Genomic DNA, 23861 nt, shown 5'->3' with positions numbered 1-23861 from the left:
GAGGACATGCCTGCACCCCATTGGACTTACCTGTGTGGGTTAAATCCGGGTTATTTGACAACCTATGGCGGTGATGGTTCTGCTCAGGCAGAGCAGTGCTGATGCTCCTCATAAAGCTGTCGCTGCTGTGAAGGTTCTAGGTGACATCACAATCCCTATGGTTACATACACAACAAAGCTGGGTTGTTGTTGTTTACACTCTGCAAGGCCTGTGGAAGTGAGTGACATCATAGCACTGTAGTTCTGAGGGTTCAAGATGGATGCAACAATCTCCTGTTGCTTCTATGAAGGCCGTAATAGACGACATCACCAAACAGCTCCATAGTCACATACACAGCAAAGGAGAGATGTTGTTTACACCTAGTGATGTCAGTGGTATTGAGTGACATCACAGCACAGTGCTAAGGCTCCTGGGCCTGGACACAGCAGCGGCTGCAATATCTCAACGGAGAATACGTTTATATATATGTGTGTGTGTGCGCGTATATATATATATATATATATATATATATATATATATATATATATTTCTCCGCCGAAATCACTTTTAAACCCATTTCCACCTTTTTTTCCCTTCTCTTCCTCTTACTTTTTTTTCACGTTTTTTTACGTTTTTCTCCTTTTCGCCTCTTTTCTGGGCGTATTATTCTTCTTTTTCTTCTTTTTTTTCGTCTAATGCATACCCCATCAGTGCAGCAATGCTTATTCAATACCGCCAGCAGATGGAGACACTGGGGGATAATTTTCTAAGGATTTATACTGATTTTTCCTGTCTGAATTTGTCGCACAGAAAGTTGCAGGCCAAATATGTGTGACATTTCTGCGACTTTAGCTTCTAGAGCATTTTTACAACATTATACATAGGTGCTGAATACATAAAAAGCGACTGTTCAGCGACAGACAAGTCGCATCGGCTGAAAGTAGGCCAGAATGTCAGTCCATGTTGGAGCAGGTTTAGATACAGTCTAAAGCATAGATCTCAAAGTCTGTGCACAGAATTTAGCAAGGGCCTCGCACCTTCTGATGCATCAGGTAGGTGCACTATAGCATAGCCTAACCCTCTGTACTTTGGTCTATATTGATGCGGGACATAGACAGCCAGCTGATGACCAATCCATTAGTGCAATGGATGGCTGGAAGCATTTGTCTTTGCCTTTGCAATACCACAGAAGCAATGCATGGTCAATGTACAGCAATGACACACCTGTGTGAACAGCCAGGAGACCCCCCCATGTTATGTTACATAGTTACATAGTTAGTACGGTCGAAAAAAGACATATGTCCATCAAGTTCAACCAGGGAATTAAGGGGTAGGGGTGTGGCGCGATATTGGGGAAGGGATGAGATTTTATATTTCTTCATAAGCATTAATCTTATTTTGTCAATTAGGAACATTCAGCACCCACCCGCTATCAAGGCAGCTGCCTATCATGTCATGCCCTACCTGCACAGGTGTGCTGGCTACTCAAATGATCCAATTAAGGAGGCCATTTAGTCAGCAGCAGCAGAAGTCCTGTGCCTGGACGCTCCAACAGCGGCCAGACACAAGCAGAAGCAGCAGAAGCAGCAGCAGCACCACCTTTTGTTTTTTGGCTGCAGCAGCAGCAGCAGCAAGGCCCACAGGGCTGGCTAGCTGGCTAGCCAGCAAGCAGGTAGCAATGAAAGTAGGAATCTTTCTTTTTAACCCTGTAAGGGGGTGGTGCACTGTACCCGAAGATACTGCCATATCGGGTCAATGCATAGGGCGACGGAAGCAAGCTTCGAAATCGGCCCCCGTTCTCAAAAATCCATTTAATATATGGTCCCCAGATAGGGGACGTATCAGATATTAAACTGATAAGAACAGATACTACACTTGATCTTAGCCAAAAGGCCGAGAAGCGATAACCGTGAAAGGGGCGGGCCCAACAAGGTCCCCTTCATGGGCACTATCACTGCTTGCTGTCAGGGAGGCTGCCAGACAATTTTCCATGCACACTCTGGGCTGGGGGGCAGTCAACCACCAGTACACACAGCAGAACCTAAACCCATACCATTATTGCTAAGCAGCAAGACAGGGGCCCATTGCACTCCCACGGGGCCTTTTTAAATGCAATCCATAACCCGGATTTGCCAGGAACCCTTCTTACTCCTCCTACTTGCATGTGACACTGGGCTTAGGATCTGCATAGGAAACACACACACAAGCACACACCTACCTTTGTTGCCTGCAGATGCCTCCTTGGCTGTCCCCAAACGGTATCAAACCAACACCCACGGGAAGCTGTAAGCATAGAGGACATGCCTGCACCCCATTGGACTTACCTGTGTGGGTTAAATCCGGGTTATTTGACAACCTATGGCGGTGATGGTTCTGCTCAGGCAGAGCAGTGCTGATGCTCCTCATAAAGCTGTCGCTGCTGTGAAGGTTCTAGGTGACATCACAATCCCTATGGTTACATACACAACAAAGCTGGGTTGTTGTTGTTTACACTCTGCAAGGCCTGTGGAAGTGAGTGACATCATAGCACTGTAGTTCTGAGGGTTCTAGATGGATGCAACAATCTCCTGTTGCTTCTATGAAGGCCATAATAGACGACATCACCAAACAGCTCCATAGTCACATACACAGCAAAGGAGAGATGTTGTTTACACCTAGTGATGTCAGTGGTATTGAGTGACATCACAGCACAGTGCTAAGGCTCCTGGGCCTGGACACAGCAGCGGCTGCAATATCTCAACGGAGAATACGTTTATATATATTTGTGTGTGTGCGCGTATATATATATATATATATATATATATATATATATATATTTCTCCGCCGAAATCACTTTTAAACCCATTTCCACCTTTTTTTCCCTTCTCTTCCTCTTACTTTTTTTTCACGTTTTTTTACGTTTTTCTCCTTTTCGCCTCTTTTCTGGGCGTATTATTCTTCTTTTTCTTCTTTTTTTTCGTCTAATGCATACCCCATCAGTGCAGCAATGCTTATTCAATACCGCCAGCAGATGGAGACACTGGGGGATAATTTTCTAAGGATTTATACTGATTTTTCCTGTCTGAATTTGTCGCACAGAAAGTTGCAGGCCAAATATGTGTGACATTTCTGCGACTTTAGCTTCTAGAGCATTTTTACAACATTATACATAGGTGCTGAATACATAAAAAGCGACTGTTCAGCGACAGACAAGTCGCATCGGCTGAAAGTAGGCCAGAATGTCAGTCCATGTTGGAGCAGGTTTAGATACAGTCTAAAGCATAGATCTCAAAGTCTGTGCACAGAATTTAGCAAGGGCCTCGCACCTTCTGATGCATCAGGTAGGTGCACTATAGCATAGCCTAACCCTCTGTACTTTGGTCTATATTGATGCGGGACATAGACAGCCAGCTGATGACCAATCCATTAGTGCAATGGATGGCTGGAAGCATTTGTCTTTGCCTTTGCAATACCACAGAAGCAATGCATGGTCAATGTACAGCAATGACACACCTGTGTGAACAGCCAGGAGACCCCCCCATGTTATGTTACATAGTTACATAGTTAGTACGGTCGAAAAAAGACATATGTCCATCAAGTTCAACCAGGGAATTAAGGGGTAGGGGTGTGGCGCGATATTGGGGAAGGGATGAGATTTTATATTTCTTCATAAGCATTAATCTTATTTTGTCAATTAGGAACATTCAGCACCCACCCGCTATCAAGGCAGCTGCCTATCATGTCATGCCCTACCTGCACAGGTGTGCTGGCTACTCAAATGATCCAATTAAGGAGGCCATTTAGTCAGCAGCAGCAGAAGTCCTGTGCCTGGACGCTCCAACAGCGGCCAGACACAAGCAGAAGCAGCAGAAGCAGCAGCAGCACCACCTTTTGTTTTTTGGCTGCAGCAGCAGCAGCAGCAGCAGCAAGGCCCACAGGGCTGGCTAGCTGGCTAGCCAGCAAGCAGGTAGCAATGAAAGTAGGAATCTTTCTTTTTAACCCTGTAAGGGGGTGGTGCACTGTACCCGAAGATACTGCCATATCGGGTCAATGCATAGGGCGACGGAAGCAAGCTTCGAAATCGGCCCCCGTTCTCAAAAATCCATTTAATATATGGTCCCCAGATAGGGGACGTATCAGATATTAAACTGATAAGAACAGATACTACACTTGATCTTAGCCAAAAGGCCGAGAAGCGATAACCGTGAAAGGGGCGGGCCCAACAAGGTCCCCTTCATGGGCACTATCACTGCTTGCTGTCAGGGAGGCTGCCAGACAATTTTCCATGCACACTCTGGGCTGGGGGGCAGTCAACCACCAGTACACACAGCAGAACCTAAACCCATACCATTATTGCTAAGCAGCAAGACAGGGGCCCATTGCACTCCCACGGGGCCTTTTTAAATGCAATCCATAACCCGGATTTGCCAGGAACCCTTCTTACTCCTCCTACTTGCATGTGACACTGGGCTTAGGATCTGCATAGGAAACACACACACAAGCACACACCTACCTTTGTTGCCTGCAGATGCCTCCTTGGCTGTCCCCAAACGGTATCAAACCAACACCCACGGGAAGCTGTAAGCATAGAGGACATGCCTGCACCCCATTGGACTTACCTGTGTGGGTTAAATCCGGGTTATTTGACAACCTATGGCGGTGATGGTTCTGCTCAGGCAGAGCAGTGCTGATGCTCCTCATAAAGCTGTCGCTGCTGTGAAGGTTCTAGGTGACATCACAATCCCTATGGTTACATACACAACAAAGCTGGGTTGTTGTTGTTTACACTCTGCAAGGCCTGTGGAAGTGAGTGACATCATAGCACTGTAGTTCTGAGGGTTCTAGATGGATGCAACAATCTCCTGTTGCTTCTATGAAGGCCATAATAGACGACATCACCAAACAGCTCCATAGTCACATACACAGCAAAGGAGAGATGTTGTTTACACCTAGTGATGTCAGTGGTATTGAGTGACATCACAGCACAGTGCTAAGGCTCCTGGGCCTGGACACAGCAGCGGCTGCAATATCTCAACGGAGAATACGTTTATATATATGTGTGTGTGTGCGCGTATATATATATATATATATATATATATATATATATATATATATATATATTTCTCCGCCGAAATCACTTTTAAACCCATTTCCACCTTTTTTTCCCTTCTCTTCCTCTTACTTTTTTTTCACGTTTTTTTACGTTTTTCTCCTTTTCGCCTCTTTTCTGGGCGTATTATTCTTCTTTTTCTTCTTTTTTTTCGTCTAATGCATACCCCATCAGTGCAGCAATGCTTATTCAATACCGCCAGCAGATGGAGACACTGGGGGATAATTTTCTAAGGATTTATACTGATTTTTCCTGTCTGAATTTGTCGCACAGAAAGTTGCAGGCCAAATATGTGTGACATTTCTGCGACTTTAGCTTCTAGAGCATTTTTACAACATTATACATAGGTGCTGAATACATAAAAAGCGACTGTTCAGCGACAGACAAGTCGCATCGGCTGAAAGTAGGCCAGAATGTCAGTCCATGTTGGAGCAGGTTTAGATACAGTCTAAAGCATAGATCTCAAAGTCTGTGCACAGAATTTAGCAAGGGCCTCGCACCTTCTGATGCATCAGGTAGGTGCACTATAGCATAGCCTAACCCTCTGTACTTTGGTCTATATTGATGCGGGACATAGACAGCCAGCTGATGACCAATCCATTAGTGCAATGGATGGCTGGAAGCATTTGTCTTTGCCTTTGCAATACCACAGAAGCAATGCATGGTCAATGTACAGCAATGACACACCTGTGTGAACAGCCAGGAGACCCCCCCATGTTATGTTACATAGTTACATAGTTAGTACGGTCGAAAAAAGACATATGTCCATCAAGTTCAACCAGGGAATTAAGGGGTAGGGGTGTGGCGCGATATTGGGGAAGGGATGAGATTTTATATTTCTTCATAAGCATTAATCTTATTTTGTCAATTAGGAACATTCAGCACCCACCCGCTATCAAGGCAGCTGCCTATCATGTCATGCCCTACCTGCACAGGTGTGCTGGCTACTCAAATGATCCAATTAAGGAGGCCATTTAGTCAGCAGCAGCAGAAGTCCTGTGCCTGGACGCTCCAACAGCGGCCAGACACAAGCAGAAGCAGCAGAAGCAGCAGCAGCACCACCTTTTGTTTTTTGGCTGCAGCAGCAGCAGCAGCAGCAGCAAGGCCCACAGGGCTGGCTAGCTGGCTAGCCAGCAAGCAGGTAGCAATGAAAGTAGGAATCTTTCTTTTTAACCCTGTAAGGGGGTGGTGCACTGTACCCGAAGATACTGCCATATCGGGTCAATGCATAGGGCGACGGAAGCAAGCTTCGAAATCGGCCCCCGTTCTCAAAAATCCATTTAATATATGGTCCCCAGATAGGGGACGTATCAGATATTAAACTGATAAGAACAGATACTACACTTGATCTTAGCCAAAAGGCCGAGAAGCGATAACCGTGAAAGGGGCGGGCCCAACAAGGTCCCCTTCATGGGCACTATCACTGCTTGCTGTCAGGGAGGCTGCCAGACAATTTTCCATGCACACTCTGGGCTGGGGGGCAGTCAACCACCAGTACACACAGCAGAACCTAAACCCATACCATTATTGCTAAGCAGCAAGACAGGGGCCCATTGCACTCCCACGGGGCCTTTTTAAATGCAATCCATAACCCGGATTTGCCAGGAACCCTTCTTACTCCTCCTACTTGCATGTGACACTGGGCTTAGGATCTGCATAGGAAACACACACACAAGCACACACCTACCTTTGTTGCCTGCAGATGCCTCCTTGGCTGTCCCCAAACGGTATCAAACCAACACCCACGGGAAGCTGTAAGCATAGAGGACATGCCTGCACCCCATTGGACTTACCTGTGTGGGTTAAATCCGGGTTATTTGACAACCTATGGCGGTGATGGTTCTGCTCAGGCAGAGCAGTGCTGATGCTCCTCATAAAGCTGTCGCTGCTGTGAAGGTTCTAGGTGACATCACAATCCCTATGGTTACATACACAACAAAGCTGGGTTGTTGTTGTTTACACTCTGCAAGGCCTGTGGAAGTGAGTGACATCATAGCACTGTAGTTCTGAGGGTTCTAGATGGATGCAACAATCTCCTGTTGCTTCTATGAAGGCCATAATAGACGACATCACCAAACAGCTCCATAGTCACATACACAGCAAAGGAGAGATGTTGTTTACACCTAGTGATGTCAGTGGTATTGAGTGACATCACAGCACAGTGCTAAGGCTCCTGGGCCTGGACACAGCAGCGGCTGCAATATCTCAACGGAGAATACGTTTATATATATGTGTGTGTGTGCGCGTATATATATATATATATATATATATATATATATATATATATTTCTCCGCCGAAATCACTTTTAAACCCATTTCCACCTTTTTTTCCCTTCTCTTCCTCTTACTTTTTTTTCACGTTTTTTTACGTTTTTCTCCTTTTCGCCTCTTTTCTGGGCGTATTATTCTTCTTTTTCTTCTTTTTTTTCGTCTAATGCATACCCCATCAGTGCAGCAATGCTTATTCAATACCGCCAGCAGATGGAGACACTGGGGGATAATTTTCTAAGGATTTATACTGATTTTTCCTGTCTGAATTTGTCGCACAGAAAGTTGCAGGCCAAATATGTGTGACATTTCTGCGACTTTAGCTTCTAGAGCATTTTTACAACATTATACATAGGTGCTGAATACATAAAAAGCGACTGTTCAGCGACAGACAAGTCGCATCGGCTGAAAGTAGGCCAGAATGTCAGTCCATGTTGGAGCAGGTTTAGATACAGTCTAAAGCATAGATCTCAAAGTCTGTGCACAGAATTTAGCAAGGGCCTCGCACCTTCTGATGCATCAGGTAGGTGCACTATAGCATAGCCTAACCCTCTGTACTTTGGTCTATATTGATGCGGGACATAGACAGCCAGCTGATGACCAATCCATTAGTGCAATGGATGGCTGGAAGCATTTGTCTTTGCCTTTGCAATACCACAGAAGCAATGCATGGTCAATGTACAGCAATGACACACCTGTGTGAACAGCCAGGAGACCCCCCCATGTTATGTTACATAGTTACATAGTTAGTACGGTCGAAAAAAGACATATGTCCATCAAGTTCAACCAGGGAATTAAGGGGTAGGGGTGTGGCGCGATATTGGGGAAGGGATGAGATTTTATATTTCTTCATAAGCATTAATCTTATTTTGTCAATTAGGAACATTCAGCACCCACCCGCTATCAAGGCAGCTGCCTATCATGTCATGCCCTACCTGCACAGGTGTGCTGGCTACTCAAATGATCCAATTAAGGAGGCCATTTAGTCAGCAGCAGCAGAAGTCCTGTGCCTGGACGCTCCAACAGCGGCCAGACACAAGCAGAAGCAGCAGAAGCAGCAGCAGCACCACCTTTTGTTTTTTGGCTGCAGCAGCAGCAGCAGCAGCAGCAGCAAGGCCCACAGGGCTGGCTAGCTGGCTAGCCAGCAAGCAGGTAGCAATGAAAGTAGGAATCTTTCTTTTTAACCCTGTAAGGGGGTGGTGCACTGTACCCGAAGATACTGCCATATCGGGTCAATGCATAGGGCGACGGAAGCAAGCTTCGAAATCGGCCCCCGTTCTCAAAAATCCATTTAATATATGGTCCCCAGATAGGGGACGTATCAGATATTAAACTGATAAGAACAGATACTACACTTGATCTTAGCCAAAAGGCCGAGAAGCGATAACCGTGAAAGGGGCGGGCCCAACAAGGTCCCCTTCATGGGCACTATCACTGCTTGCTGTCAGGGAGGCTGCCAGACAATTTTCCATGCACACTCTGGGCTGGGGGGCAGTCAACCACCAGTACACACAGCAGAACCTAAACCCATACCATTATTGCTAAGCAGCAAGACAGGGGCCCATTGCACTCCCACGGGGCCTTTTTAAATGCAATCCATAACCCGGATTTGCCAGGAACCCTTCTTACTCCTCCTACTTGCATGTGACACTGGGCTTAGGATCTGCATAGGAAACACACACACAAGCACACACCTACCTTTGTTGCCTGCAGATGCCTCCTTGGCTGTCCCCAAACGGTATCAAACCAACACCCACGGGAAGCTGTAAGCATAGAGGACATGCCTGCACCCCATTGGACTTACCTGTGTGGGTTAAATCCGGGTTATTTGACAACCTATGGCGGTGATGGTTCTGCTCAGGCAGAGCAGTGCTGATGCTCCTCATAAAGCTGTCGCTGCTGTGAAGGTTCTAGGTGACATCACAATCCCTATGGTTACATACACAACAAAGCTGGGTTGTTGTTGTTTACACTCTGCAAGGCCTGTGGAAGTGAGTGACATCATAGCACTGTAGTTCTGAGGGTTCTAGATGGATGCAACAATCTCCTGTTGCTTCTATGAAGGCCATAATAGACGACATCACCAAACAGCTCCATAGTCACATACACAGCAAAGGAGAGATGTTGTTTACACCTAGTGATGTCAGTGGTATTGAGTGACATCACAGCACAGTGCTAAGGCTCCTGGGCCTGGACACAGCAGCGGCTGCAATATCTCAACGGAGAATACGTTTATATATATGTGTGTGTGTGCGCGTATATATATATATATATATATATATATATATATATATATATATATATTTCTCCGCCGAAATCACTTTTAAACCCATTTCCACCTTTTTTTCCCTTCTCTTCCTCTTACTTTTTTTTCACGTTTTTTTACGTTTTTCTCCTTTTCGCCTCTTTTCTGGGCGTATTATTCTTCTTTTTCTTCTTTTTTTTCGTCTAATGCATACCCCATCAGTGCAGCAATGCTTATTCAATACCGCCAGCAGATGGAGACACTGGGGGATAATTTTCTAAGGATTTATACTGATTTTTCCTGTCTGAATTTGTCGCACAGAAAGTTGCAGGCCAAATATGTGTGACATTTCTGCGACTTTAGCTTCTAGAGCATTTTTACAACATTATACATAGGTGCTGAATACATAAAAAGCGACTGTTCAGCGACAGACAAGTCGCATCGGCTGAAAGTAGGCCAGAATGTCAGTCCATGTTGGAGCAGGTTTAGATACAGTCTAAAGCATAGATCTCAAAGTCTGTGCACAGAATTTAGCAAGGGCCTCGCACCTTCTGATGCATCAGGTAGGTGCACTATAGCATAGCCTAACCCTCTGTACTTTGGTCTATATTGATGCGGGACATAGACAGCCAGCTGATGACCAATCCATTAGTGCAATGGATGGCTGGAAGCATTTGTCTTTGCCTTTGCAATACCACAGAAGCAATGCATGGTCAATGTACAGCAATGACACACCTGTGTGAACAGCCAGGAGACCCCCCCATGTTATGTTACATAGTTACATAGTTAGTACGGTCGAAAAAAGACATATGTCCATCAAGTTCAACCAGGGAATTAAGGGGTAGGGGTGTGGCGCGATATTGGGGAAGGGATGAGATTTTATATTTCTTCATAAGCATTAATCTTATTTTGTCAATTAGGAACATTCAGCACCCACCCGCTATCAAGGCAGCTGCCTATCATGTCATGCCCTACCTGCACAGGTGTGCTGGCTACTCAAATGATCCAATTAAGGAGGCCATTTAGTCAGCAGCAGCAGAAGTCCTGTGCCTGGACGCTCCAACAGCGGCCAGACACAAGCAGAAGCAGCAGAAGCAGCAGCAGCACCACCTTTTGTTTTTTGGCTGCAGCAGCAGCAGCAGCAGCAGCAAGGCCCACAGGGCTGGCTAGCTGGCTAGCCAGCAAGCAGGTAGCAATGAAAGTAGGAATCTTTCTTTTTAACCCTGTAAGGGGGTGGTGCACTGTACCCGAAGATACTGCCATATCGGGTCAATGCATAGGGCGACGGAAGCAAGCTTCGAAATCGGCCCCCGTTCTCAAAAATCCATTTAATATATGGTCCCCAGATAGGGGACGTATCAGATATTAAACTGATAAGAACAGATACTACACTTGATCTTAGCCAAAAGGCCGAGAAGCGATAACCGTGAAAGGGGCGGGCCCAACAAGGTCCCCTTCATGGGCACTATCACTGCTTGCTGTCAGGGAGGCTGCCAGACAATTTTCCATGCACACTCTGGGCTGGGGGGCAGTCAACCACCAGTACACACAGCAGAACCTAAACCCATACCATTATTGCTAAGCAGCAAGACAGGGGCCCATTGCACTCCCACGGGGCCTTTTTAAATGCAATCCATAACCCGGATTTGCCAGGAACCCTTCTTACTCCTCCTACTTGCATGTGACACTGGGCTTAGGATCTGCATAGGAAACACACACACAAGCACACACCTACCTTTGTTGCCTGCAGATGCCTCCTTGGCTGTCCCCAAACGGTATCAAACCAACACCCACGGGAAGCTGTAAGCATAGAGGACATGCCTGCACCCCATTGGACTTACCTGTGTGGGTTAAATCCGGGTTATTTGACAACCTATGGCGGTGATGGTTCTGCTCAGGCAGAGCAGTGCTGATGCTCCTCATAAAGCTGTCGCTGCTGTGAAGGTTCTAGGTGACATCACAATCCCTATGGTTACATACACAACAAAGCTGGGTTGTTGTTGTTTACACTCTGCAAGGCCTGTGGAAGTGAGTGACATCATAGCACTGTAGTTCTGAGGGTTCTAGATGGATGCAACAATCTCCTGTTGCTTCTATGAAGGCCATAATAGACGACATCACCAAACAGCTCCATAGTCACATACACAGCAAAGGAGAGATGTTGTTTACACCTAGTGATGTCAGTGGTATTGAGTGACATCACAGCACAGTGCTAAGGCTCCTGGGCCTGGACACAGCAGCGGCTGCAATATCTCAACGGAGAATACGTTTATATATATGTGTGTGTGTGCGCGTATATATATATATATATATATATATATATATATATATATATTTCTCCGCCGAAATCACTTTTAAACCCATTTCCACCTTTTTTTCCCTTCTCTTCCTCTTACTTTTTTTTCACGTTTTTTTACGTTTGTCTCCTTTTCGCCTCTTTTCTGGGCGTATTATTCTTCTTTTTCTTCTTTTTTTTCGTCTAATGCATACCCCATCAGTGCAGCAATGCTTATTCAATACCGCCAGCAGATGGAGACACTGGGGGATAATTTTCTAAGGATTTATACTGATTTTTCCTGTCTGAATTTGTCGCACAGAAAGTTGCAGGCCAAATATGTGTGACATTTCTGCGACTTTAGCTTCTAGAGCATTTTTACAACATTATACATAGGTGCTGAATACATAAAAAGCGACTGTTCAGCGACAGACAAGTCGCATCGGCTGAAAGTAGGCCAGAATGTCAGTCCATGTTGGAGCAGGTTTAGATACAGTCTAAAGTATAGATCTCAAAGTCTGTGCACAGAATTTAGCAAGGGCCTCGCACCTTCTGATGCATCAGGTAGGTGCACTATAGCATAGCCTAACCCTCTGTACTTTGGTCTATATTGATGCGGGACATAGACAGCCAGCTGATGACCAATCCATTAGTGCAATGGATGGCTGGAAGCATTTGTCTTTGCCTTTGCAATACCACAGAAGCAATGCATGGTCAATGTACAGCAATGACACACCTGTGTGAACAGCCAGGAGACCCCCCCATGTTATGTTACATAGTTACATAGTTAGTACGGTCGAAAAAAGACATATGTCCATCAAGTTCAACCAGGGAATTAAGGGGTAGGGGTGTGGCGCGATATTGGGGAAGGGATGAGATTTTATATTTCTTCATAAGCATTAATCTTATTTTGTCAATTAGGAACATTCAGCACCCACCCGCTATCAAGGCAGCTGCCTATCATGTCATGCCCTACCTGCACAGGTGTGCTGGCTACTCAAATGATCCAATTAAGGAGGCCATTTAGTCAGCAGCAGCAGAAGTCCTGTGCCTGGACGCTCCAACAGCGGCCAGACACAAGCAGAAGCAGCAGAAGCAGCAGCAGCACCACCTTTTGTTTTTTGGCTGCAGCAGCAGCAGCAGCAGCAGCAAGGCCCACAGGGCTGGCTAGCTGGCTAGCCAGCAAGCAGGTAGCAATGAAAGTAGGAATCTTTCTTTTTAACCCTGTAAGGGGGTGGTGCACTGTACCCGAAGATACTGCCATATCGGGTCAATGCATAGGGCGACGGAAGCAAGCTTCGAAATCGGCCCCCGTTCTCAAAAATCCATTTAATATATGGTCCCCAGATAGGGGACGTATCAGATATTAAACTGATAAGAACAGATACTACACTTGATCTTAGCCAAAAGGCCGAGAAGCGATAACCGTGAAAGGGGCGGGCCCAACAAGGTCCCCTTCATGGGCACTATCACTGCTTGCTGTCAGGGAGGCTGCCAGACAATTTTCCATGCACACTCTGGGCTGGGGGGCAGTCAACCACCAGTACACACAGCAGAACCTAAACCCATACCATTATTGCTAAGCAGCAAGACAGGGGCCCATTGCACTCCCACGGGGCCTTTTTAAATGCAATCCATAACCCGGATTTGCCAGGAACCCTTCTTACTCCTCCTACTTGCATGTGACACTGGGCTTAGGATCTGCATAGGAAACACACACACAAGCACACACCTACCTTTGTTGCCTGCAGATGCCTCCTTGGCTGTCCCCAAACGGTATCAAACCAACACCCACGGGAAGCTGTAAGCATAGAGGACATGCCTGCACCCCATTGGACTTACCTGTGTGGGTTAAATCCGGGTTATTTGACAACCTATGGCGGTGATGGTTCTGCTCAGGCAGAGCAGTGCTGATGCTCCTCATAAAGCTGTCGCTGCTGTGAAGGTTCTAGGTGACATCACAATCCCTATGGTTACATACACAACAAAGCTGGGTTGTTGTTGTTTACACTCTGCAAGGCCTGTGGAAGTGAGTGACATCATAGCACTGTAGTTCTGAGGGTTCTAGATGGATGCAACAATCTCCTGTTGCTTCTATGAAGGCCATAATAGACGACATCACCAAACAGCTCCATAGTCACATACACAGCAAAGGAGAGATGTTGTTTACACCTAGTGATGTCAGTGGTATTGAGTGACATCACAGCACAGTGCTAAGGCTCCTGGGCCTGGACACAGCAGCGGCTGCAATATCTCAACGGAGAATACGTTTATATATATGTGTGTGTGTGCGCGTATATATATATATATATATATATATATATATATATATATTTCTCCGCCGAAATCACTTTTAAACCCATTTCCACCTTTTTTTCCCTTCTCTTCCTCTTACTTTTTTTTCACGTTTTTTTAAGTTTTTCTCCTTTTCGCCTCTTTTCTGGGCGTATTATTCTTCTTTTTCTTCTTTTTTTTCGTCTAATGCATACCCCATCAGTGCAGCAATGCTTATTCAATACCGCCAGCAGATGGAGACACTGGGGGATAATTTTCTAAGGATTTATACTGATTTTTCCTGTCTGAATTTGTCGCACAGAAAGTTGCAGGCCAAATATGTGTGACATTTCTGCGACTTTAGCTTCTAGAGCATTTTTACAACATTATACATAGGTGCTGAATACATAAAAAGCGACTGTTCAGCGACAGACAAGTCGCATCGGCTGAAAGTAGGCCAGAATGTCAGTCCATGTTGGAGCAGGTTTAGATACAGTCTAAAGCATAGATCTCAAAGTCTGTGCACAGAATTTAGCAAGGGCCTCGCACCTTCTGATGCATCAGGTAGGTGCACTATAGCATAGCCTAACCCTCTGTACTTTGGTCTATATTGATGCGGGACATAGACAGCCAGCTGATGACCAATCCATTAGTGCAATGGATGGCTGGAAGCATTTGTCTTTGCCTTTGCAATACCACAGAAGCAATGCATGGTCAATGTACAGCAATGACACACCTGTGTGAACAGCCAGGAGACCCCCCCATGTTATGTTACATAGTTACATAGTTAGTACGGTCGAAAAAAGACATATGTCCATCAAGTTCAACCAGGGAATTAAGGGGTAGGGGTGTGGCGCGATATTGGGGAAGGGATGAGATTTTATATTTCTTCATAAGCATTAATCTTATTTTGTCAATTAGGAACATTCAGCACCCACCCGCTATCAAGGCAGCTGCCTATCATGTCATGCCCTACCTGCACAGGTGTGCTGGCTACTCAAATGATCCAATTAAGGAGGCCATTTAGTCAGCAGCAGCAGAAGTCCTGTGCCTGGACGCTCCAACAGCGGCCAGACACAAGCAGAAGCAGCAGAAGCAGCAGCAGCACCACCTTTTGTTTTTTGGCTGCAGCAGCAGCAGCAGCAGCAGCAAGGCCCACAGGGCTGGCTAGCTGGCTAGCCAGCAAGCAGGTAGCAATGAAAGTAGGAATCTTTCTTTTTAACCCTGTAAGGGGGTGGTGCACTGTACCCGAAGATACTGCCATATCGGGTCAATGCATAGGGCGACGGAAGCAAGCTTCGAAATCGGCCCCCGTTCTCAAAAATCCATTTAATATATGGTCCCCAGATAGGGGACGTATCAGATATTAAACTGATAAGAACAGATACTACACTTGATCTTAGCCAAAAGGCCGAGAAGCGATAACCGTGAAAGGGGCGGGCCCAACAAGGTCCCCTTCATGGGCACTATCACTGCTTGCTGTCAGGGAGGCTGCCAGACAATTTTCCATGCACACTCTGGGCTGGGGGGCAGTCAACCACCAGTACACACAGCAGAACCTAAACCCATACCATTATTGCTAAGCAGCAAGACAGGGGCCCATTGCACTCCCACGGGGCCTTTTTAAATGCAATCCATAACCCGGATTTGCCAGGAACCCTTCTTACTCCTCCTACTTGCATGTGACACTGGGCTTAGGATCTGCATAGGAAACACACACACAAGCACACACCTACCTTTGTTGCCTGCAGATGCCTCCTTGGCTGTCCCCAAACGGTATCAAACCAACACCCACGGGAAGCTGTAAGCATAGAGGACATGCCTGCACCCCATTGGACTTACCTGTGTGGGTTAAATCCGGGTTATTTGACAACCTATGGCGGTGATGGTTCTGCTCAGGCAGAGCAGTGCTGATGCTCCTCATAAAGCTGTCGCTGCTGTGAAGGTTCTAGGTGACATCACAATCCCTATGGTTACATACACAACAAAGCTGGGTTGTTGTTGTTTACACTCTGCAAGGCCTGTGGAAGTGAGTGACATCATAGCACTGTAGTTCTGAGGGTTCTAGATGGATGCAACAATCTCCTGTTGCTTCTATGAAGGCCATAATAGACGACATCACCAAACAGCTCCATAGTCACATACACAGCAAAGGAGAGATGTTGTTTACACCTAGTGATGTCAGTGGTATTGAGTGACATCACAGCACAGTGCTAAGGCTCCTGGGCCTGGACACAGCAGCGGCTGCAATATCTCAACGGAGAATACGTTAATATATATGTGTGTGTGTGCGCGTATATATATATATATATATATATATATATATATATATATATATATTTCTCCGCCGAAATCACTTTTAAACCCATTTCCACCTTTTTTTCCCTTCTCTTCCTCTTACTTTTTTTTCACGTTTTTTTACGTTTTTCTCCTTTTCGCCTCTTTTCTGGGCGTATTATTCTTCTTTTTCTTCTTTTTTTTCGTCTAATGCATACCCCATCAGTGCAGCAATGCTTATTCAATACCGCCAGCAGATGGAGACACTGGGGGATAATTTTCTAAGGATTTATACTGATTTTTCCTGTCTGAATTTGTCGCACAGAAAGTTGCAGGCCAAATATGTGTGACATTTCTGCGACTTTAGCTTCTAGAGCATTTTTACAACATTATACATAGGTGCTGAATACATAAAAAGCGACTGTTCAGCGACAGACAAGTCGCATCGGCTGAAAGTAGGCCAGAATGTCAGTCCATGTTGGAGCAGGTTTAGATACAGTCTAAAGCATAGATCTCAAAGTCTGTGCACAGAATTTAGCAAGGGCCTCGCACCTTCTGATGCATCAGGTAGGTGCACAATAGCATAGCCTAACCCTCTGTACTTTGGTCTATATTGATGCGGGACATAGACAGCCAGCTGATGACCAATCCATTAGTGCAATGGATGGCTGGAAGCATTTGTCTTTGCCTTTGCAATACCACAGAAGCAATGCATGGTCAATGTACAGCAATGACACACCTGTGTGAACAGCCAGGAGACCCCCCCATGTTATGTTACATAGTTACATAGTTAGTACGGTCGAAAAAAGACATATGTCCATCAAGTTCAACCAGGGAATTAAGGGGTAGGGGTTGTGGCGCGATATTGGGGAAGGGATGAGATTTTATATTTCTTCATAAGCATTAATCTTATTTTGTCAATTAGGAACATTCAGCACCCACCCGCTATCAAGGCAGCTGCCTATCATGTCATGCCCTACCTGCACAGGTGTGCTGGCTACTCAAATGATCCAATTAAGGAGGCCATTTAGTCAGCAGCAGCAGAAGTCCTGTGCCTGGACGCTCCAACAGCGGCCAGACACAAGCAGAAGCAGCAGAAGCAGCAGCAGCACCACCTTTTGTTTTTTGGCTGCAGCAGCAGCAGCAGCAGCAGCAAGGCCCACAGGGCTGGCTAGCTGGCTAGCCAGCAAGCAGGTAGCAATGAAAGTAGGAATCTTTCTTTTTAACCCTGTAAGGGGGTGGTGCACTGTACCCGAAGATACTGCCATATCGGGTCAATGCATAGGGCGACGGAAGCAAGCTTCGAAATCGGCCCCCGTTCTCAAAAATCCATTTAATATATGGTCCCCAGATAGGGGACGTATCAGATATTAAACTGATAAGAACAGATACTACACTTGATCTTAGCCAAAAGGCCGAGAAGCGATAACCGTGAAAGGGGCGGGCCCAACAAGGTCCCCTTCATGGGCACTATCACTGCTTGCTGTCAGGGAGGCTGCCAGACAATTTTCCATGCACACTCTGGGCTGGGGGGCAGTCAACCACCAGTACACACAGCAGAACCTAAACCCATACCATTATTGCTAAGCAGCAAGACAGGGGCCCATTGCACTCCCACGGGGCCTTTTTAAATGCAATCCATAACCCGGATTTGCCAGGAACCCTTCTTACTCCTCCTACTTGCATGTGACACTGGGCTTAGGATCTGCATAGGAAACACACACACAAGCACACACCTACCTTTGTTGCCTGCAGATGCCTCCTTGGCTGTCCCCAAACGGTATCAAACCAACACCCACGGGAAGCTGTAAGCATAGAGGACATGCCTGCACCCCATTGGACTTACCTGTGTGGGTTAAATCCGGGTTATTTGACAACCTATGGCGGTGATGGTTCTGCTCAGGCAGAGCAGTGCTGATGCTCCTCATAAAGCTGTCGCTGCTGTGAGAAGGTTCTAGGTGACATCACAATCCCTATGGTTACATACACAACAAAGCTGGGTTGTTGTTGTTTACACTCTGCAAGGCCTGTGGAAGTGAGTGACATCATAGCACTGTAGTTCTGAGGGTTCTAGATGGATGCAACAATCTCCTGTTGCTTCTATGAAGGCCATAATAGACGACATCACCAAACAGCTCCATAGTCACATACACAGCAAAGGAGAGATGTTGTTTACACCTAGTGATGTCAGTGGTATTGAGTGACATCACAGCACAGTGCTAAGGCTCCTGGGCCTGGACACAGCAGCGGCTGCAATATCTCAACGGAGAATACGTTTATATATATGTGTGTGTGTGCGCGTATATATATATATATATATATATATATATATATATATATATATATTTCTCCGCCGAAATCACTTTTAAACCCATTTCCACCTTTTTTTCCCTTCTCTTCCTCTTACTTTTTTTTCACGTTTTTTTACGTTTTTCTCCTTTTCGCCTCTTTTCTGGGCGTATTATTCTTCTTTTTCTTCTTTTTTTTTCGTCTAATGCATACCCCATCAGTGCAGCAATGCTTATTCAATACCGCCAGCAGATGGAGACACTGGGGGATAATTTTCTAAGGATTTATACTGATTTTTCCTGTCTGAATTTGTCGCACAGAAAGTTGCAGGCCAAATATGTGTGACATTTCTGCGACTTTAGCTTCTAGAGCATTTTTACAACATTATACATAGGTGCTGAATACATAAAAAGCGACTGTTCAGCGACAGACAAGTCGCATCGGCTGAAAGTAGGCCAGAATGTCAGTCCATGTTGGAGCAGGTTTAGATACAGTCTAAAGCATAGATCTCAAAGTCTGTGCACAGAATTTAGCAAGGGCCTCGCACCTTCTGATGCATCAGGTAGGTGCACTATAGCATAGCCTAACCCTCTGTACTTTGGTCTATATTGATGCGGGACATAGACAGCCAGCTGATGACCAATCCATTAGTGCAATGGATGGCTGGAAGCATTTGTCTTTGCCTTTGCAATACCACAGAAGCAATGCATGGTCAATGTACAGCAATGACACACCTGTGTGAACAGCCAGGAGACCCCCCCATGTTATGTTACATAGTTACATAGTTAGTACGGTCGAAAAAAGACATATGTCCATCAAGTTCAACCAGGGAATTAAGGGGTAGGGGTGTGGCGCGATATTGGGGAAGGGATGAGATTTTATATTTCTTCATAAGCATTAATCTTATTTTGTCAATTAGGAACATTCAGCACCCACCCGCTATCAAGGCAGCTGCCTATCATGTCATGCCCTACCTGCACAGGTGTGCTGGCTACTCAAATGATCCAATTAAGGAGGCCATTTAGTCAGCAGCAGCAGAAGTCCTGTGCCTGGACGCTCCAACAGCGGCCAGACACAAGCAGAAGCAGCAGAAGCAGCAGCAGCACCACCTTTTGTTTTTTGGCTGCAGCAGCAGCAGCAGCAGCAGCAAGGCCCACAGGGCTGGCTAGCTGGCTAGCCAGCAAGCAGGTAGCAATGAAAGTAGGAATCTTTCTTTTTAACCCTGTAAGGGGGTGGTGCACTGTACCCGAAGATACTGCCATATCGGGTCAATGCATAGGGCGACGGAAGCAAGCTTCGAAATCGGCCCCCGTTCTCAAAAATCCATTTAATATATGGTCCCCAGATAGGGGACGTATCAGATATTAAACTGATAAGAACAGATACTACACTTGATCTTAGCCAAAAGGCCGAGAAGCGATAACCGTGAAAGGGGCGGGCCCAACAAGGTCCCCTTCATGGGCACTATCACTGCTTGCTGTCAGGGAGGCTGCCAGACAATTTTCCATGCACACTCTGGGCTGGGGGGCAGTCAACCACCAGTACACACAGCAGAACCTAAACCCATACCATTATTGCTAAGCAGCAAGACAGGGGCCCATTGCACTCCCACGGGGCCTTTTTAAATGCAATCCATAACCCGGATTTGCCAGGAACCCTTCTTACTCCTCCTACTTGCATGTGACACTGGGCTTAGGATCTGCATAGGAAACACACACACAAGCACACACCTACCTTTGTTGCCTGCAGATGCCTCCTTGGCTGTCCCCAAACGGTATCAAACCAACACCCACGGGAAGCTGTAAGCATAGAGGACATGCCTGCACCCCATTGGACTTACCTGTGTGGGTTAAATCCGGGTTATTTGACAACCTATGGCGGTGATGGTTCTGCTCAGGCAGAGCAGTGCTGATGCTCCTCATAAAGCTGTCGCTGCTGTGAAGGTTCTAGGTGACATCACAATCCCTATGGTTACATACACAACAAAGCTGGGTTGTTGTTGTTTACACTCTGCAAGGCCTGTGGAAGTGAGTGACATCATAGCACTGTAGTTCTGAGGGTTCTAGATGGATGCAACAATCTCCTGTTGCTTCTATGAAGGCCATAATAGACGACATCACCAAACAGCTCCATAGTCACATACACAGCAAAGGAGAGATGTTGTTTACACCTAGTGATGTCAGTGGTATTGAGTGACATCACAGCACAGTGCTAAGGCTCCTGGGCCTGGACACAGCAGCGGCTGCAATATCTCAACGGAGAATACGTTTATATATATGTGTGTGTGTGCGCGTATATATATATATATATATATATATATATATATATATATATATTTCTCCGCCGAAATCACTTTTAAACCCATTTCCACCTTTTTTTCCCTTCTCTTCCTCTTACTTTTTTTTTTACGTTTTTTTACGTTTTTCTCCTTTTCGCCTCTTTTCTGGGCGTATTATTCTTCTTTTTCTTCTTTTTTTTCGTCTAATGCATACCCCATCAGTGCAGCAATGCTTATTCAATACCGCCAGCAGATGGAGACACTGGGGGATAATTTTCTAAGGATTTATACTGATTTTTCCTGTCTGAATTTGTCGCACAGAAAGTTGCAGGCCAAATATGTGTGACATTTCTGCGACTTTAGCTTCTAGAGCATTTTTACAACATTATACATAGGTGCTGAATACATAAAAAGCGACTGTTCAGCGACAGACAAGTCGCATCGGCTGAAAGTAGGCCAGAATGTCAGTCCATGTTGGAGCAGGTTTAGATACAGTCTAAAGCATAGATCTCAAAGTCTGTGCACAGAATTTAGCAAGGGCCTCGCACCTTCTGATGCATCAGGTAGGTGCACTATAGCATAGCCTAACCCTCACATAGACAGCCAGCTGATGACCAATCCATTAGTGCAATGGATGGCTGGAAGCATTTGTCTTTGCCTTTGCAATACCACAGAAGCAATGCATGGTCAATGTACAGCAATGACACACCTGTGTGAACAGCCAGGAGACCCCCCCATGTTATGTTACATAGTTACATAGTTAGTACGGTCGAAAAAAGACATATGTCCATCAAGTTCAACCAGGGAATTAAGGGGTAGGGGTGTGGCGCGATATTGGGGAAGGGATGAGATTTTATATTTCTTCATAAGCATTAATCTTATTTTGTCAATTAGGAACATTCAGCACCCACCCGCTATCAAGGCAGCTGCCTATCATGTCATGCCCTACCTGCACAGGTGTGCTGGCTACTCAAATGATCCAATTAAGGAGGCCATTTAGTCAGCAGCAGCAGAAGTCCTGTGCCTGGACGCTCCAACAGCGGCCAGACACAAGCAGAAGCAGCAGAAGCAGCAGCAGCACCACCTTTTGTTTTTTGGCTGCAGCAGCAGCAGCAGCAGCAGCAAGGCCCACAGGGCTGGCTAGCTGGCTAGCCAGCAAGCAGGTAGCAATGAAAGTAGGAATCTTTCTTTTTAACCCTGTAAGGGGGTGGTGCACTGTACCCGAAGATACTGCCATATCGGGTCAATGCATAGGGCGACGGAAGCAAGCTTCGAAATCGGCCCCCGTTCTCAAAAATCCATTTAATATATGGTCCCCAGATAGGGGACGTATCAGATATTAAACTGATAAGAACAGATACTACACTTGATCTTAGCCAAAAGGCCGAGAAGCGATAACCGTGAAAGGGGCGGGCCCAACAAGGTCCCCTTCATGGGCACTATCACTGCTTGCTGTCAGGGAGGCTGCCAGACAATTTTCCATGCACACTCTGGGCTGGGGGGCAGTCAACCACCAGTACACACAGCAGAACCTAAACCCATACCATTATTGCTAAGCAGCAAGACAGGGGCCCATTGCACTCCCACGGGGCCTTTTTAAATGCAATCCATAACCCGGATTTGCCAGGAACCCTTCTTACTCCTCCTACTTGCATGTGACACTGGGCTTAGGATCTGCATAGGAAACACACACACAAGCACACACCTACCTTTGTTGCCTGCAGATGCCTCCTTGGCTGTCCCCAAACGGTATCAAACCAACACCCACGGGAAGCTGTAAGCATAGAGGACATGCCTGCACCCCATTGGACTTACCTGTGTGGGTTAAATCCGGGTTATTTGACAACCTATGGCGGTGATGGTTCTGCTCAGGCAGAGCAGTGCTGATGCTCCTCATAAAGCTGTCGCTGCTGTGAAGGTTCTAGGTGACATCACAATCCCTATGGTTACATACACAACAAAGCTGGGTTGTTGTTGTTTACACTCTGCAAGGCCTGTGGAAGTGAGTGACATCATAGCACTGTAGTTCTGAGGGTTCTAGATGGATGCAACAATCTCCTGTTGCTTCTATGAAGGCCATAATAGACGACATCACCAAACAGCTCCATAGTCACATACACAGCAAAGGAGAGATGTTGTTTACACCTAGTGATGTCAGTGGTATTGAGTGACATCACAGCACAGTGCTAAGGCTCCTGGGCCTGGACACAGCAGCGGCTGCAATATCTCAACGGAGAATACGTTTATATATATGTGTGTGTGTGCGCGTATATATATATATATATATATATATAGTATATATATATATATATATTTCTCCGCCGAAATCACTTTTAAACCCATTTCCACCTTTTTTTCCCTTCTCTTCCTCTTACTTTTTTTTCACGTTTTTTTACGTTTTTCTCCTTTTCGCCTCTTTTCTGGGCGTATTATTCTTCTTTTTCTTCTTTTTTTTCGTCTAATGCATACCCCATCAGTGCAGCAATGCTTATTCAATACCGCCAGCAGATGGAGACACTGGGGGATAATTTTCTAAGGATTTATACTGATTTTTCCTGTCTGAATTTGTCGCACAGAAAGTTGCAGGCCAAATATGTGTGACATTTCTGCGACTTTAGCTTCTAGAGCATTTTTACAACATTATACATAGGTGCTGAATACATAAAAAGCGACTGTTCAGCGACAGACAAGTCGCATCGGCTGAAAGTAGGCCAGAATGTCAGTCCATGTTGGAGCAGGTTTAGATACAGTCTAAAGCATAGATCTCAAAGTCTGTGCACAGAATTTAGCAAGGGCCTCGCACCTTCTGATGCATCAGGTAGGTGCACTATAGCATAGCCTAACCCTCTGTACTTTGGTCTATATTGATGCGGGACATAGACAGCC

General features: G+C 45.9%; 10 non-coding genes across 10 annotated transcripts; all 10 read right to left on the bottom strand.

The window, feature by feature from the left end:
- Positions 1–1694: 1694 nt before the first annotated feature.
- LOC130307673 (U2 spliceosomal RNA) lies at positions 1695–1885 on the bottom strand. The gene has a single exon (XR_008856834.1). It is a non-coding gene; the product is annotated as a U2 spliceosomal RNA (small nuclear RNA).
- A 2083-nt stretch (positions 1886–3968) lies between these two features.
- On the bottom strand, positions 3969–4159 carry LOC130307671 (U2 spliceosomal RNA). The gene has a single exon (XR_008856832.1). It is a non-coding gene; the product is annotated as a U2 spliceosomal RNA (small nuclear RNA).
- Positions 4160–6252: 2093 nt separating this feature from the next.
- LOC130307670 (U2 spliceosomal RNA) lies at positions 6253–6443 on the bottom strand. The gene has a single exon (XR_008856831.1). It is a non-coding gene; the product is annotated as a U2 spliceosomal RNA (small nuclear RNA).
- Positions 6444–8531: 2088 nt separating this feature from the next.
- On the bottom strand, positions 8532–8722 carry LOC130307669 (U2 spliceosomal RNA). The gene has a single exon (XR_008856830.1). It is a non-coding gene; the product is annotated as a U2 spliceosomal RNA (small nuclear RNA).
- Positions 8723–10813: 2091 nt separating this feature from the next.
- Positions 10814–11004, bottom strand: LOC130307668 (U2 spliceosomal RNA). The gene has a single exon (XR_008856829.1). It is a non-coding gene; the product is annotated as a U2 spliceosomal RNA (small nuclear RNA).
- A 2085-nt stretch (positions 11005–13089) lies between these two features.
- LOC130307667 (U2 spliceosomal RNA) lies at positions 13090–13280 on the bottom strand. The gene has a single exon (XR_008856828.1). It is a non-coding gene; the product is annotated as a U2 spliceosomal RNA (small nuclear RNA).
- Positions 13281–15363: 2083 nt separating this feature from the next.
- Positions 15364–15554, bottom strand: LOC130307666 (U2 spliceosomal RNA). Its single transcript, XR_008856827.1, has one exon. It is a non-coding gene; the product is annotated as a U2 spliceosomal RNA (small nuclear RNA).
- A 2090-nt stretch (positions 15555–17644) lies between these two features.
- Positions 17645–17835, bottom strand: LOC130307665 (U2 spliceosomal RNA). The gene has a single exon (XR_008856826.1). It is a non-coding gene; the product is annotated as a U2 spliceosomal RNA (small nuclear RNA).
- Positions 17836–19927: 2092 nt separating this feature from the next.
- LOC130307664 (U2 spliceosomal RNA) lies at positions 19928–20118 on the bottom strand. Its single transcript, XR_008856825.1, has one exon. It is a non-coding gene; the product is annotated as a U2 spliceosomal RNA (small nuclear RNA).
- Positions 20119–22180: 2062 nt separating this feature from the next.
- Positions 22181–22371, bottom strand: LOC130307663 (U2 spliceosomal RNA). The gene has a single exon (XR_008856824.1). It is a non-coding gene; the product is annotated as a U2 spliceosomal RNA (small nuclear RNA).
- Positions 22372–23861: the final 1490 nt, after the last annotated feature.

This window comes from Hyla sarda, unplaced genomic scaffold (genome assembly GCF_029499605.1).
Source record: "Hyla sarda isolate aHylSar1 unplaced genomic scaffold, aHylSar1.hap1 scaffold_144, whole genome shotgun sequence".
NCBI classification, from domain to species: Eukaryota; Metazoa; Chordata; class Amphibia; order Anura; family Hylidae; genus Hyla; species Hyla sarda.
This window is presented reverse-complemented; position numbering and strand designations above follow the sequence as displayed.